At 41.2% G+C, this 13,709-nt stretch overlaps 1 protein-coding gene across 3 annotated transcripts in view; it reads left to right on the forward strand.

The window, feature by feature from the left end:
- The first annotated feature begins 1,536 nt into the window (after positions 1-1,536).
- The window catches only part of FRS2 (fibroblast growth factor receptor substrate 2), a 127,213-nt gene continuing 115,040 nt past the window's right edge, over positions 1,537-13,709 (forward strand). For all 3 annotated transcript variants that reach the window (XM_043967314.1, XM_043967312.1, XM_043967313.1), the window contains exon 1: positions 1,537-1,686. The gene's annotated coding sequence lies outside the window, so the exon portion shown is untranslated. The remainder of the gene's footprint in view (positions 1,687-13,709) is intronic.

Consider the following 13,709-nt stretch of genomic DNA (forward strand, 5'->3'; position numbering starts at 1 on the left):
GGATGACAGAGTAAACCAAATTACTAAACACTAAAAATCAAAACAAATACTTAACAATATAGATTAATATTAATAAGTGTTCAAATAAATTAGCATCAATGATGGCCAATGTAAATTAATGCTAATGTTAATAATGATCCAAATTAATTAATGTTAATTGATTATATAAGATAAGAATAATGGTCAATCAATGATTGATAAGAATAATGATCAATAATAATCAATGTAAATAATTATTAATGTAAATTACTATTAATGGCCACCAATGTAAATTAATATCGACAATCGTTAACATCAATGATGATCAATATAAACTAATATTTAAAATGATTATATAAATCAACATTACTGACTAATAGAGATAAATATAAGCAATAGATAATATAAATTATTATTAATGACCATCAATGTATATTAATAGCAATACTTGCTCCTGTTAAGATATCCATATAGATTAATAATAATTATTCATAGAAATGAGCATTAATGAACACCCATGCAAATTGGTAGAAATAACTGCTAATCTTTTTTATTTTTCGTTTCTTTTTTATTTTTTTGCGTGTGAGGCAATTGGGGTTAAGTGACTTGCCCAGGGTCACACAGCTAGTAATTCTTAAGTGTCTGAGGCCAGATTTGAACTCAGGTCCTCCTGAATCCAGGGCTGGTGCTCTATCCACTGTGCCATCTAGCTGCCCCAATAACTGCTAATCTTAATAATGATCAATATGCATGAACAATTGATTATATAAAACATCATTAATGACGAATAGAAATCAATGTGAATAATTTAAAATATAAATTACTATAAACGACCATTGGTGTACATTGATATAATTAACATTAATCATATAAATATAAAATAATATAAATTGGTTATACAAATCAGCATGTGTATAATATAGATAAATAAATATAAGCCAATGGACATCCATGTAAATTAATATCAATATCAATATTAATATCAATAATTGTTCATATGAAAACTATCAATATAAATCAATGTTAACAACTGATTTTATAAGCCCAAATGAATGACTACTAATTGCAATGACTATTAATTTAAATCAGTAACAATTGTCGATACAGATTAATAGGGATAATTAAGATAACTTCACTTGAGGCTATTATTAAACTAGACTGAATATGTTTTAAAGTCTAAGTCTCCTGGTTAAGGACCCTTGGCCTATTTGATCTCCAAGGTTCCTTCCAGCACTAATCTCGATCCGATGCCCCAGCTCGCTGTCCCAGGGAGAGGGCAGGTCCCCGCAGGCACAGGAGCCCTGGAGGCCGCTAGGAAGCCGGGACACGCCCGGCATGGGGCCAGGGCTACTCCAGCCCTAGCGAGCTCGCCTCTGGCTCCGCCCCCTCCCCCTCCCCTTCCCCCGCCGTCAGGAGCCTGTCGGTCTCAGCCGAGGTTCCGCCCCTCTGGGGCCCGCCCACTTCCCCGAGCCCCCGCCCACCCTTCCCAAGAAGTTCCGGTGCCAGACTCCTTCCCTACTCCCCACCCCCTCAACCGGAAGCACTTGAGCTGAGCTTTGGGCCGGAGTGAGGCCTGGTAGCTGCCGCCGCTGCTGCCGCCGCGGCTCCATCGCGGGGGGTACAGCCGCCTCTTCCAGCCCGGGAAGGAGCCCGAGGGCTCGGCGCCCCCTGAGCCGCGCCCCGCTGACCCGGCGCTCATGGAGCAACGTGAGTGGCGGGGCCGGGGAGGGCGGGGGTAAAGGGACGCCGTGCCCGGGTTGGGGGTGTAGGGGCCCTGCCTCCCCCGTTCCCCGGCGGCGGCGGCCCCATCTCGGGGTCCCCCCTAGGCTGGATTCCTCAGGCAAGCTCGGCGCGGACAGGTCACCGCCCGGGGAGCTCCGACCTGGGCCCGGGGGGGCGGGGCGCCTGGGCTGAAGGGGGGTCCCGGGGCTGCGGCTCGTGGGGGTTTGGCTCCCACAGCCCCCTTCCCCCAAGGCAAATCAACAATTATTCAGAGCAGGGACTAGGGTTGGTTGCTTGGTTATTTTGTTTTTTGTTTTTTCCTTTTCATTGTATCTCTATCTCTTAGCCCGGTGCCTGGTACATAGTAGGCGCTTAATAAATGCCGGTTGCCCGCCGGGGACGTTGCTAAACTTTGAGGATACAAAGAAAGGCAAAAACCAGGCCCCGCCCCCGGCGAGCACCTAGTCTCATTGGGCAGACAACCTGCAAACAACTATATACAAACAAGATACGGGCAGGCTAGAGTGGAGGTTATGGGGGGAAAGCGGCAGTCCCCCACCCCCACCCCCTTGGCTCGGGTCTGCGCTGCCCTCCTGCACCCGGGGCTTCCCCCCTTCTTTATCTCCCCCCTCAATCTCTTTCCCAATCCTCAGCCCCCGAATGGAATGTGTTTGCCTCCCAGACCCCCCATCTTTGAGGCGATTTGTTGCCCGAGGGGAACAGGAAACTTTTGCAAATCAAGAAGTTTTGGAGTTTGGGGTCGGGACCGTGCCAAGGCGTTTAGGGGATGTTGGGCTTCCAGCTGTCCTGGACTGTTGTTGCTTCAGGTTATGTTAAATGCAAACAACTTCTTACAGGATCTTTACTCACTAAACTTAAAAAACGGATTTCTTTTTCTTGAGAAAATAAGTAGTTTAGGGAAGCGCCTGTACTTTCTTGCAGAGCTTCTCCTCTAATCTCTGAATTCCTGTGGCTGCCCAAAATACTCAGTGATCAGCAGAACACCGATCAATGTAAAAACATTCCTCCCTCCTAGGTGGAAGGCTATAGTTTTGGAATGAGGTCTGAGAAGGTTGTCAGATATTTGTCATTGTATTGGTGTGTTTTAATTTACTGCTTTGTTAAGAGGGGGAGAGGGCCGGGTTGAGGTGTTACTGGGAAGTCAAAGTGATGTTCAAAAAATACTAAAGCGTTAAGAAAAATTTTAGGTGAAAAACAAAAAAAAAGGCTGAGCTTAATTTGAGGTTAATGCATTTACTGAAATTTAGCATAACATTACAGAAGGCTTGAAAGTTACGGGTTCTCCATTATCTTTGTATGCTTTATATATGGGTTTGTCATATGTGGACTTGTGTGACTTTTCATAAAACTATTATGAGGTATGCAAAGTAGAGGTTAACACAAATTGAACAGAGGTGATAATATTTTTCTTGATAACTTTCAGTGATGGTCTGCTTTTGAAACTATAAATATAATTAATAGAAACTTTTCATACATACAGATTATAGGTGGAAAGTGCTTTTGCTATAATTTTGGAGAGCCAGTAAGCTTTGTGATGGTTTTTTTTTTTCCATTTTAGAAGTAAGGGACTTTGGTTTTTAGTGCCTTGAAGATCATATTGTACTGTAAAGCTTAAATATTATGATTGTATTTAAGCTTTAAAACTTAGCAAATACATTATAGTCTATTTTTCCACTAACTTGAACATATTTCAGAGTATATGAAGAAAAGTCAACAGCTTAAAGACGATGATTTGGGGGGGGGGCAATGAGGGTGAAGTGACTTGCCCAGGGTCACACAGCTAGTGTCAAGTGTCTGAGGCCGAATTTGAATTTAGGTCCTCTTGAATCCAGGGCCAGTGCTTTATCTACTGTGCTACCTAGCTGCCTCGACCAGATGAAATTTTAAAAAACCATTTCCCATAAATGTGTATATAGTGTTAAAGGCAGGGAAAATGCCAAGCCCAGTTGAATTAATGGAAAAAAAAGTAAAATCATGAGTTATAGAAAAAGATGGAAATAACAACAGCCTTGAGTTCTTGTTTATGAAGTGGAAGAAGAGACTAAATTTATTTCTATGTTACAGGTCTGGGACAGAAGATTACTTGTTGATGTTTTTTAAGTCACACAAATTGTGTATAACTTTTTGGTAAAACCTGAAGTTTCTGAGCTATACAAGAGGGTAGAGAATGAGGTTAGAGGTCAGATTAGATTTGGATACAGTAATCAACATGTGGTTGCTAACTTGTTTTCAGAAGGATATCCCAGGGAGTGCTGTAGAAGAAAAAAGGATTGAGGAAATCAAGTAACCTGTGACGTGGGCCATGTTTTAAAAGTATTGTCTAGCTCTGATTTACCATCATAGGCAGCTGTCATTCTTGTTCATTACACAAATATTGAGCAGAGAGTATGTGGACTACATAGTTGTAGATGAGATAGGGACTTAGCATTTAGTAAGAGAGATAAGGCAAACTATGTAAAACTATGTGACATTTCATAGGAGTAGTGCAGACTTAAGTATTTACTAAGGGCATCCAGAAGACAAGGGGAATCAGTATGATAGAGTGGACTTGGAGTTAGAAAACCTTAGGAAATTCAAGACCCATTTCTGCTATTGAGTAGGTGCCACTTTAGACAGACTTACTTTTCTGGGCTTTCCAAAATCCCCATGAGCTAAGGAATATATTATTCCTGTTTTATAGATGAGGAAACCTATGCTTTGCCAGGATGTGACTTAGCTATGGTTACACAGGTAGTGTATAAGGCAAGATTCTAGCCCAGGTCTTCTGACTTTAAATCTAACATTCTGCTTGATCACATTTTTTTTTTTTAACAAAAGACTGAGATGGTTGGTTTAGAAGGCCTTGAATGACAGGAATTTGGGCTTGTGTTGGTTAGGCAGTGAGAGGCATTAAAGATTTTTGAACAGGAAGATGACACACTTAAAACAGTGCTAGGCCCTTTGTTTAACATTTTTAACAATAACTTGGATAAAAGCATGGATGTCATGCTTATCTGATTTGCAGATTACTAAAGGTAGAAATGAATAGCTAACACAATGTGTTAGAAGAGTCAGGTTCTTAATAGATATTAAGAAACCAGAGTAGGAGTTCTTAACCTATTTTGTGCTATTGACCCTCTTAAGCAGTCTACTGAATCTTTTGGACCCTTTCTCAGAATAATTTTTTTTAAAAATCACAATTGAGGGAAATGCTAAATTTCAAATAGAGGTATTTGATAATAAATTTTGACAATATTTGATAATAAAACCTCCTGAAATCTATCTGTGGAGCTTGGGACCCAGATTTTTAAAAATAACCTCCGGCTAAGGTATTATTAGATCGAATCTGTTAAGATGAAGTTCATTGGGAATAAACTAGTCTTACATTTAGTTTCAAAAAGTCAGTTTCACAAGTGCAAACAAAAGGGAAGGTAGGACCAGCCAGCAGTTTGCCTGAAAAAGATCTTAGGGGGGTTACTGAAGGACAAGCTCAATATGAGTTAGCCGCCTGATGTGGCAGCTAAAAAAACGAATATGATTTTGGGGCTCCATTGAGAGAGACAAAGCTTCCAGGAAAAAAAGGAGGTGACAGTCCTTCTGTTCTGGTTAGACCACATTTAGAATACTGTGTTCAGTTTTGGAAACCACGGTTTAAGAAAGGCATTGATAACCTGTAGAGAATCAAGAGAAGGATAACTAAGCCTCGAGTCCATTGTACATGAAGATCATTTGATGGAATTGGAGCCATTTAACTTGGATAGGAATTGGGGGGGAGGGGTGGGCTAAGAGGGAGTGAATAAGACATGACTGTTTTATTCAAGTATTTGAAGGGGAGATTGTCATGTGAAGGAGAGATTAGAATTGTTTTATTTGGTCCCTGAGTGCAGAAGTAGGTGAAAGTTGAAGGAGGAAAATTCAGGCTCAATGTCAGGAAAAATTTCCTGGCAATTATGGGAGGTCGAGGCTGGAAGATCCTTTGTCAGGCATGTTATGTAGTGGGAATTCCTTTTGGTTATGGTTTGGACTATATGTCTACTGGGGTCTTAATTCAGTTCTAAAATGTCAATTCTGTGATTTTGTGCTTTAGGAATACTGTTCTGGTAATGTTGTGCAGGATGATTTAGAGCAGGGAGAACCTGGCATTTTTAGGGAAATGAGAAAGAAGCCTCCTCTGGTGCTAGGGACGAGATGAAGGAAGACTCAACTACACTTATTGACTGATTCACTTTAAGAAACACTTGATTGCCTGCTATGAAATAGGAATTGTGCAAGGTACTGAATGTCCAGGTTGAAGGATTTGCAAGTGTTCAAGATTATACTAAAATATTGTGCCTGGGTACTGAGAGTGTAGTAGTAGTGTTAACAGAATCTCAGCTCCCAGGCTGCAATTTGGCACTTAACCTTTCTTCTCAGGCCCTTCCTGGTCCCTGCACTCCCATGCTACTTTTTTCCCGTCCAAGGTTACCTCATATCTTCGAGGGTAACGGCTAATGCTTTTTTGGTTTTGTATGCCCAGTGCCTGGCACACACAGAGTACTTAATAAAATCCACTTGTTGAGTGATTGATCTTTAGAATAGACTACTGGTTGACCTGAAAAAAAGGCCTTTCTAGCTCTAAATTTATGATCCCATGAAACAAGTAATAAGTCAGAACTGATTCGAGAAGGGAAATGGTAAGTTCAATTTTCTTTTCTTTTTTTTTTTCTGAGTTCAGTTTCAAACATAATAAGTTTATAGTGTTTTCAGGACATGAAGATGTAAATGCCCATCAGGCAGTTGGAAACATTGGAGCTTAGGAAAGAGGTCTTAGCTATTTTGTCAACATGGTCAAGAAATATGACAAAGTAGTTTTCAAAAGAGGAAATGCAACTTTATGAACAACATTTTATTAAAGAATGATCTGTACCATTAATAGTACAGGACATGAAAATGAAAAAACTTGAGGTTTAACCTTGTATCTGTCACATTGGCAAATATGACAAAAGATGAAAATACCAGTTGTTGAAGAGGCTGTAACAGGTAGACAGACACATCGATGCATAGTTGGTGGTACTGTGGATTGGTTCAGTCATTCTGGAAAATAATTTTTAATCATACTAAAAAAAGTCACTTAAACTGTATGCACTCTTTGACCAATGATACCACTACTAGACGTATACACCTTAAAGAGGACAAAGATAGAGGGAAAGTTCCCACTTGTACTAAAATATTTATAGGAATACTTTTTTTTAATAGTAATGAACTGGAGGGAAAGTGGTTATCCATTGATTGGAGAGTGGCTGAATAAATTTTGGTCTATGAATGTAACACTATTATTGTGTGATAAGAAATGACAAATGAAAAAATTCTTAGAACCTTGGGAATAATTGTGTGTTTTGATGCAGAGCAGAGTGAGCGGAAACAGGAGAAAATGTACACAATGACCACAGTAACATAAAGGATGGACAATGTTGAAAGTCTGCAGAACTCTGATCATTGCAGTGACCATATGTCAGTTATTCTTTCAGTAAGCATTTATTAAGCGCTAACTGTATGTCAGGCACTATGATAAGCAGTGGGTATATAAATAAGGCAGAAATACAGTCCATGCACTCTAGCAGGTCACATTATAATGGGGAAGATAATATGCACATAGCTATACATTGAAGACATAATGTATATCTCAGGGAAAGCAGCAAAACAGTGGTCGGAGTGGGGAAAGACCTTTTGCAGAAGGTAGAATTTGAGCTGAGGAGTGCAGGAAAGCCAGGAGGATGTGACAAAGGACAGCATTTTAGGCTTGGAGGATGACACAGAGTCTGGAGACTGAGTGTCATATTCAAGGAATAATAAAGAGGCCCTTATCACTGTATCTTAGAACACTTGAAGGGGAGAGAGTGTAAGAAAAATGGAAAGGTAGGAAGGGGACAGGTTGTGAAGGGTTTTGAAAGCCAAACAGAGCATTTTATATTTGGTCCAGGAGGTAATAGGGAACTACTGAACTTCATTGAATTGGAACAGATCTATGCTTTAGGAAAAATAACTTTGAGGGAGCAGCTAGGTGGCACAGTGGATAAAGCACTGGCCCCAGATTCAGGAGGACCTGAGTTCCAACCCAGCTTCAGACACTTGACACTTACTAGCTGTGTGACCTTGGGCATGTCACTTAACCCTTATTGTCCCACCAAAAAAACCCCCAAACACAACAATTTTGGTATCTGCATGGAGAATAACGTAGAGTAGGGACTCGAGGTAAGGGAGACCAACCAGGAGGCTGTTGCAGTAGAGAGGTGAGAGAGTATCTCATTTGGGTGATAAATTTGTAGTGTGGTCCTCAGAGGAGATGTTGCTGAGAGATGATCATAGAATGATAGTCTAGAAGTGGCAGAGTGGGGAGTATGAAATGTTTGTGTGTGTGTGTGTGTGTGTGTGTGTGTGTGTGTGTGTGTGTGTGTGTGTGTTTTGGTGAGGCATTTGGGGTTAAGTGACTTGCCCAGGGTCACATAGCTAGTAAGTTTCAAGTGTCTGAGGTCATATTTGAACTCAGGTCCTCCTGATTCCAAGGCTGATGCTTTATCTACTGCACCACCTAGCTGCCCCTGTATGAAGTGTTTTAACTGTTACACCAGTACCAGTGAGTTTCAGGATAAGGAGAATAGGTGTGACTGAAAGGTGTTCTAGAAAGAATGGCTAATGGGGCAGCTGGGTGGTGTAGTGGATGGAGCGCCAGCCCTGGAGTCGGGAGGACCTGAGTTCAGATCCGGCTTCGGACACTTGGCACTTGCTGGCTGTGTGACCCTGGGCAGGTCGATTGACCCCGGTTGCCTCACAAAAACAAAAAAATAAAAACAACTCACATTAGAAAGAATGGCTAAGGATGCAGTTTCATCAGTCATTCAGTCAGTCAGCTAGCATTTATTAAGTGTCTATAAAGTGCCAAGCACTGTGCTAAGCTCTGGGGATACAAAGAAGGGCAAAAAACAAACCCTCCTTTCATTGGAGCTTATCATGAGGGAGACAACATGCAAAACACTATATACAAACAAGATACATAGAGGATAGATTGGGATATTCTCAGAGGGAAGGCACTAAAATTAAGGTAAAATGGGAAATCAGGAAGGAGCCAGATCTCAGTGAGAGCCAGAAGATGGAAGGAATGAAAAAGAAAAAAGCTTAAGATGAAAGTAAATTTGCTAATTATGGAGAGCACCGTGGAAGGAGGGGGTAGATCTAGAAGAATATGTATAGTTGGGGGAGTAGTTAGGGTTGAGGGGAGTGGGAGTACAAGAGCTTGCAGTCAGGGATAGAGAGTGGAAGCAGAGTGTGACTCCCACTCTGGGAAGAATGGTGTGGTAGACTAGAGGTGCAGAATACAGAATGTTTGAAGACATGACTGTTACGTTGATTTGTCTTGTTTTAGTGCACATAATTGTTCCATGAAGGTCCTTGGGAGGCAGCATGGGGAAGTGATAGTGACATGAAAAAAAGGAAAAGAAAACAAAACATTTTCAAAGAAAGGTCATAGCTTGAACGATCCATTTGTAAGCCATCTACGTAGAAGTGACATATGGGAGTAGATGACATCTCTTGAGGGAAAGTACAGCCTTCACAATAGAGACCTTGATATTTAGATATTGTTTCCCCCTTTGGAATGTAATCTCCTTGAGGACATGGGCCTTGTTTTTTGCTTTTCTTTGTATTCTATCACTTAACACAGGACTTTATAAATACTTTTTGACTGACTGAGGTAGCAGAAATGGAAAGGATAGATTTTAGGCAAGAATACTAATTAGGAATATGCCATAATCCTCTCAGTGAGAAGAAATCAGTGTTTGAAAGAGAGTAGTTACTGTTAATTCGAATTAGAGGAATGCTGTAGAACCTAGCACCTGAATGGATGGATGGGGTGAAGGAGAGGGGACGAAAAGGCAAAACTGAATTTAATGGAAGAGACTTGTTTGGTGCTTGGATGTGTGGGGTGGGGGGACAGTGAGTTCTTTTTTAGCTTTGTCAGTTTGAAGTGTAGTTAGCCATTCCAGGTAAAAAATCCATCAGGTAGAATAAGAGACCGGAACTTTGGGGAAGAGTTGGGGTAGACAAATAGATTTCAGTCCATTTGTAAAATGATGGTAGCTGACATTTCTATCATGCTTTTATATCTGCAAAGTGTTTAATATTCGTTTTTTTGATCGTCATACTGCCCTGTAGGGTATTAGTAGTACAAATTTTATCCCTATTTATAGATGAGTTGACTGAGGATCAGAATAGGTAAGTGCCTTGTTCTGGCTCATACAGCTAAATTTTGTGCCTGAAGGGGAGTTTAAACTTAGGTGCTTCTGTCCCCAAGTCTGTACGTCCCTGCTGCCTCTCAGTGTAGAGAAGAAAAGTGAGGGTGAAGGTGGACGAGATCAGAGATCACTGAGAAAGGAGTTAGGACCAAAGGTACGTTAATATTTAAGGGTTAGGACAGAAAGGGAATACTGTGTTGCAGAAGGCAAGGATATGAGCTATTAAGGAAATGCTGATATACTATTTCATATGTCTTAGAGAAGTCAAAGAGGATGAAGATAGAAAAACCCCCAATGTTTTTTATTCAAATAATGCTATCTAATGAAAACTGAATGTAAATGACATTAGCGATGGTTTTCATTAATTTTTAAATGAATTTTTATTGATGCCCTTTTTTACATTACCTAAATTTCCCTTTATTGTCCCTCTCCTCGAGCCATCCCATATAACAAAGAATTTGTTTTTCTTTAATTTTTAAAACAACCCCAATTTTAGCTTGAAAACTGCTTGATATTATGTATATGTCCAGTACAAGAGTTGAAACTGTAGTAGGGAAGGATGGGAAGAAGAGAGGAAAGGTTATATACATGTGGGCTGTCTTTGAATTTTAATGAGCAGTAGGTCCGTACGTGATAAAGTGATAAATATTCTAAGATGATTTGACCTTAGCAATTTTCTCCTAGGCTTTTAAGAAAAGTTCCTTTGGGGGGGCAGCTAGGTGGTGCAGTGGATAAAGCACCAGCCCTGGATTCAGGAGGACCTGAGTTCAAATCCAGCCTCAGACATTTGACACTAGCTGTGTGACCTGGGCAAGTCACTTAAGAACTCCCATTGCCCTGCCCCCCCAAAAAAAATTTAAGAAAAATTCCTTTAAACTTTATCTCATACTATCAGAAAAACCTTGAGAAAGAATATCTTACATTGCTTTATAATGAAGAAGACTGTCAGTAACCTATAAGATATTCCTGGTATAATCATACTTTGTATTTATATGATGTTCCTTTTCCAGAGGGCTCCACACTTGTGTGATGATATTTTATTAATACCTTACATAACTATCTGGTAGGTGTAAAACCATCATTTTTTTTTTTAAAGTGAGGCAATTGGGGTTAAATGACTTGCCCAGGGTCACACAGTTTGTAAGTGTTAAGTGTCTGAGGCCGGATTTGAACTCAGGTCCTCCTGACTCCAGGGCCAGTGCTCTATCCACAGCGCCACCTAGCTGCCCCCAACATTTTCATTTTAAGATGTTAAAGTTGAAATACTTGACCCAGCTAAGAGGTTTCGGCTTACCGAGGATCAATTAGCTTGCTAGTTGTAGGGACCAGTGATACCGATTTATGGGGTCATAGTATTCAGATGTGGAAGTAGCATCGTCATCATCTTGTATCAGCCCCTTCATCTCACTGATGAGAACCTAAGACCTGCATAAACCTGTCTCGCTCAAGCTGCCCATTTCAGGGTTTTATCTAGTTAACTAGAACGTGCTTGATGATTTAGTGGCTTGTTAGGTGGAGAGCCAATGTTTATTCCCCTCTGCCCCTTTTTGCAGAAAGACAGTCCTTGAAACTTGAGACATTTGAGTTATAATTAATGCAATAACTGAACAGAAATATATGTGGAAAATATTTAGATAATGAATTTTGGGGGCCTGTTGCTTAACAGATTGTGTAAGTGATGGCTTGCTTGTTCATATGTGGAATCAAACCTGTTAAGATCAACTCGTCCTGAAAATTGAGTAAGACCTTCTCACTTAAATTCAAAACAGACTAAAAGCCAAAACTTGCCATTTATCTCCTTGGGGATTTTGTGGAGAGTAAGCTTTGTAAAGTTAGAAGTGCTATGGGAATTATCGATTGCATGGATCAGCTCATCATCTCCTACCTTACCCCCACCTCCCCCAAAAGTTAACTTGTGCATAGTTCTTGTGTCATTTTTTTCTATGAGCAGAACAGAATTGATCATAATGCTATGACTTTGAATTGGGTATATAATGTAATTTATTTTAAATTGCCTGGGGAAAAGTTGTTTTAATCAGGGTTCAGCAACTTCTAAAATCTTAGCAAGAAATGAAACATTAGATTCTTTTGCTTGGCCTGCCCAGAAAGTGGCCAACGATGCCTGTGTTGCTGCTTGTGCCACTTTTATATATATAGACTCCTGGACGGGTCTTTCTTGATTGCTCCTTGTTATAAGAGCTGCTGCCATCTCTTTTGTCCACCAGTTCAATGTTCCTGTCAAGCAATCAATCAACAAACATTTATTAAGCGCCTGCTGTTTGTAAGGTGCTGTGCCATCCCCGCCCTCAAGGAGCTTGCAGTCTAATGGGGGAGGACAGCACATGCACAACTATGTATGAAAAAAATATATACAGGCTAGATTGGAGATAATCAACAGAGATGGCACTAGAATTAAGGGGGATTGGGAGATTTGGGAAGTCTTTCTGTAGAAAGTGGGATTTTAGCCCTAACAAAGGAAACCAACCGAGTAAGCTGTAAAGTGGAAATGAGGGAGAGAGTTGGAGGTGTGGGGGTCAGCCAGAGGAAATGTAGGGAGTAGGGAGAATATCTTGTGAGAGAACAGCTAGGAGGCCACCGCGTGTCACTGGATTGCAGGCCATCTAGGGAATGGGGCCGAAAAGCATAAAAAACTGCAAAGGTGGGTGGGCAGGTTATTAAGGGCTTGAAAGACCAGAGGATTTTACTTTTGGTCCTGGAGGCGATAGGGAGTCAGTCACGGGGGTTTATGGAATGGGGTGGCAAAGTGGTCAGACTCCCTCTTAAGGGAGATCCTTTTGATGCTGAGTGGAGGATGGATGGACTGGAGTGGGAAGAGGCTCCTGACAGAGATGTGATGACAGCCTGCGCCACGGTGGTGGCGGTGTCAGAGAAGAGAATGAGCTGCTATGAAAACAACAAACCTCGGCAACAGACTGGATATGGGAGCAGCATGAGAGAGACTGGAGAGTTGAGGGATGATGCAGCTAGCTTGTGAGTTTGGGTGCCTGGGAGGATGGTGGTACATTTGACACTAAAAGGGGAGTCAGGAAGAGAAGGGAGTTTTTGAGGAAAGGTAATGAGTTCCATTTTGGACATAAGGAATATAAGATTTCTTTGGCCCGTCCAATTCAAGATGATCTGTAAGGAGGTGGAGATGTGAGGCTAGAGGTCAGCAAAGATTTTAGGGCTGGACAAATAAATGTGAAAATCATCAGTATAGAGCTGATAATTGATTGCACGATGGCTGGTGAGATCACCAAGTGAAATAGTGTAGAGGGAAAAGAGAAGAGGATGTAAGTGGGAGGGACCTGAATGGAGATTCACCAAGGAGACAGAGAAGGATTGGTCTCATAAGCAGGAGGAGAATTGGGAGACTGCTGCTCCAGAAACTTAGAAGAGGAAATCCAGGTGAAGAGGGCAGTTGACTGTGTCAGAGACAGCCAAGAGGTCAAGAATAAGGAGGACTGAGATAAGGCCATTCTCTTGGAAATGAAGAGACTGCTTAGAGAGCAGTTGTGATTGCAGGGGAAGAAGCTAGACTGAAGAGTGTTGAGAAGAGAGTGAGAAGCAGAGGCAACTATTGTAGACAGCCTTCTCCGAGGGAGGAAATACGTGACAATCGTCAGAGGGGATGGAGGGATAAGATGAGGTTTTGAGGATAGGGACACATTGGCATGATTGTGGGGATTTGGGAAGCAGCCATTAGACATGGGGAAATTGAAGATATGTGAGAGTGGGGAT

The sequence above is a fragment of the Dromiciops gliroides genome, chromosome 5 (assembly GCF_019393635.1).
Source record: "Dromiciops gliroides isolate mDroGli1 chromosome 5, mDroGli1.pri, whole genome shotgun sequence".
Lineage (NCBI taxonomy): Eukaryota > Metazoa > Chordata > Mammalia > Microbiotheria > Microbiotheriidae > Dromiciops > Dromiciops gliroides.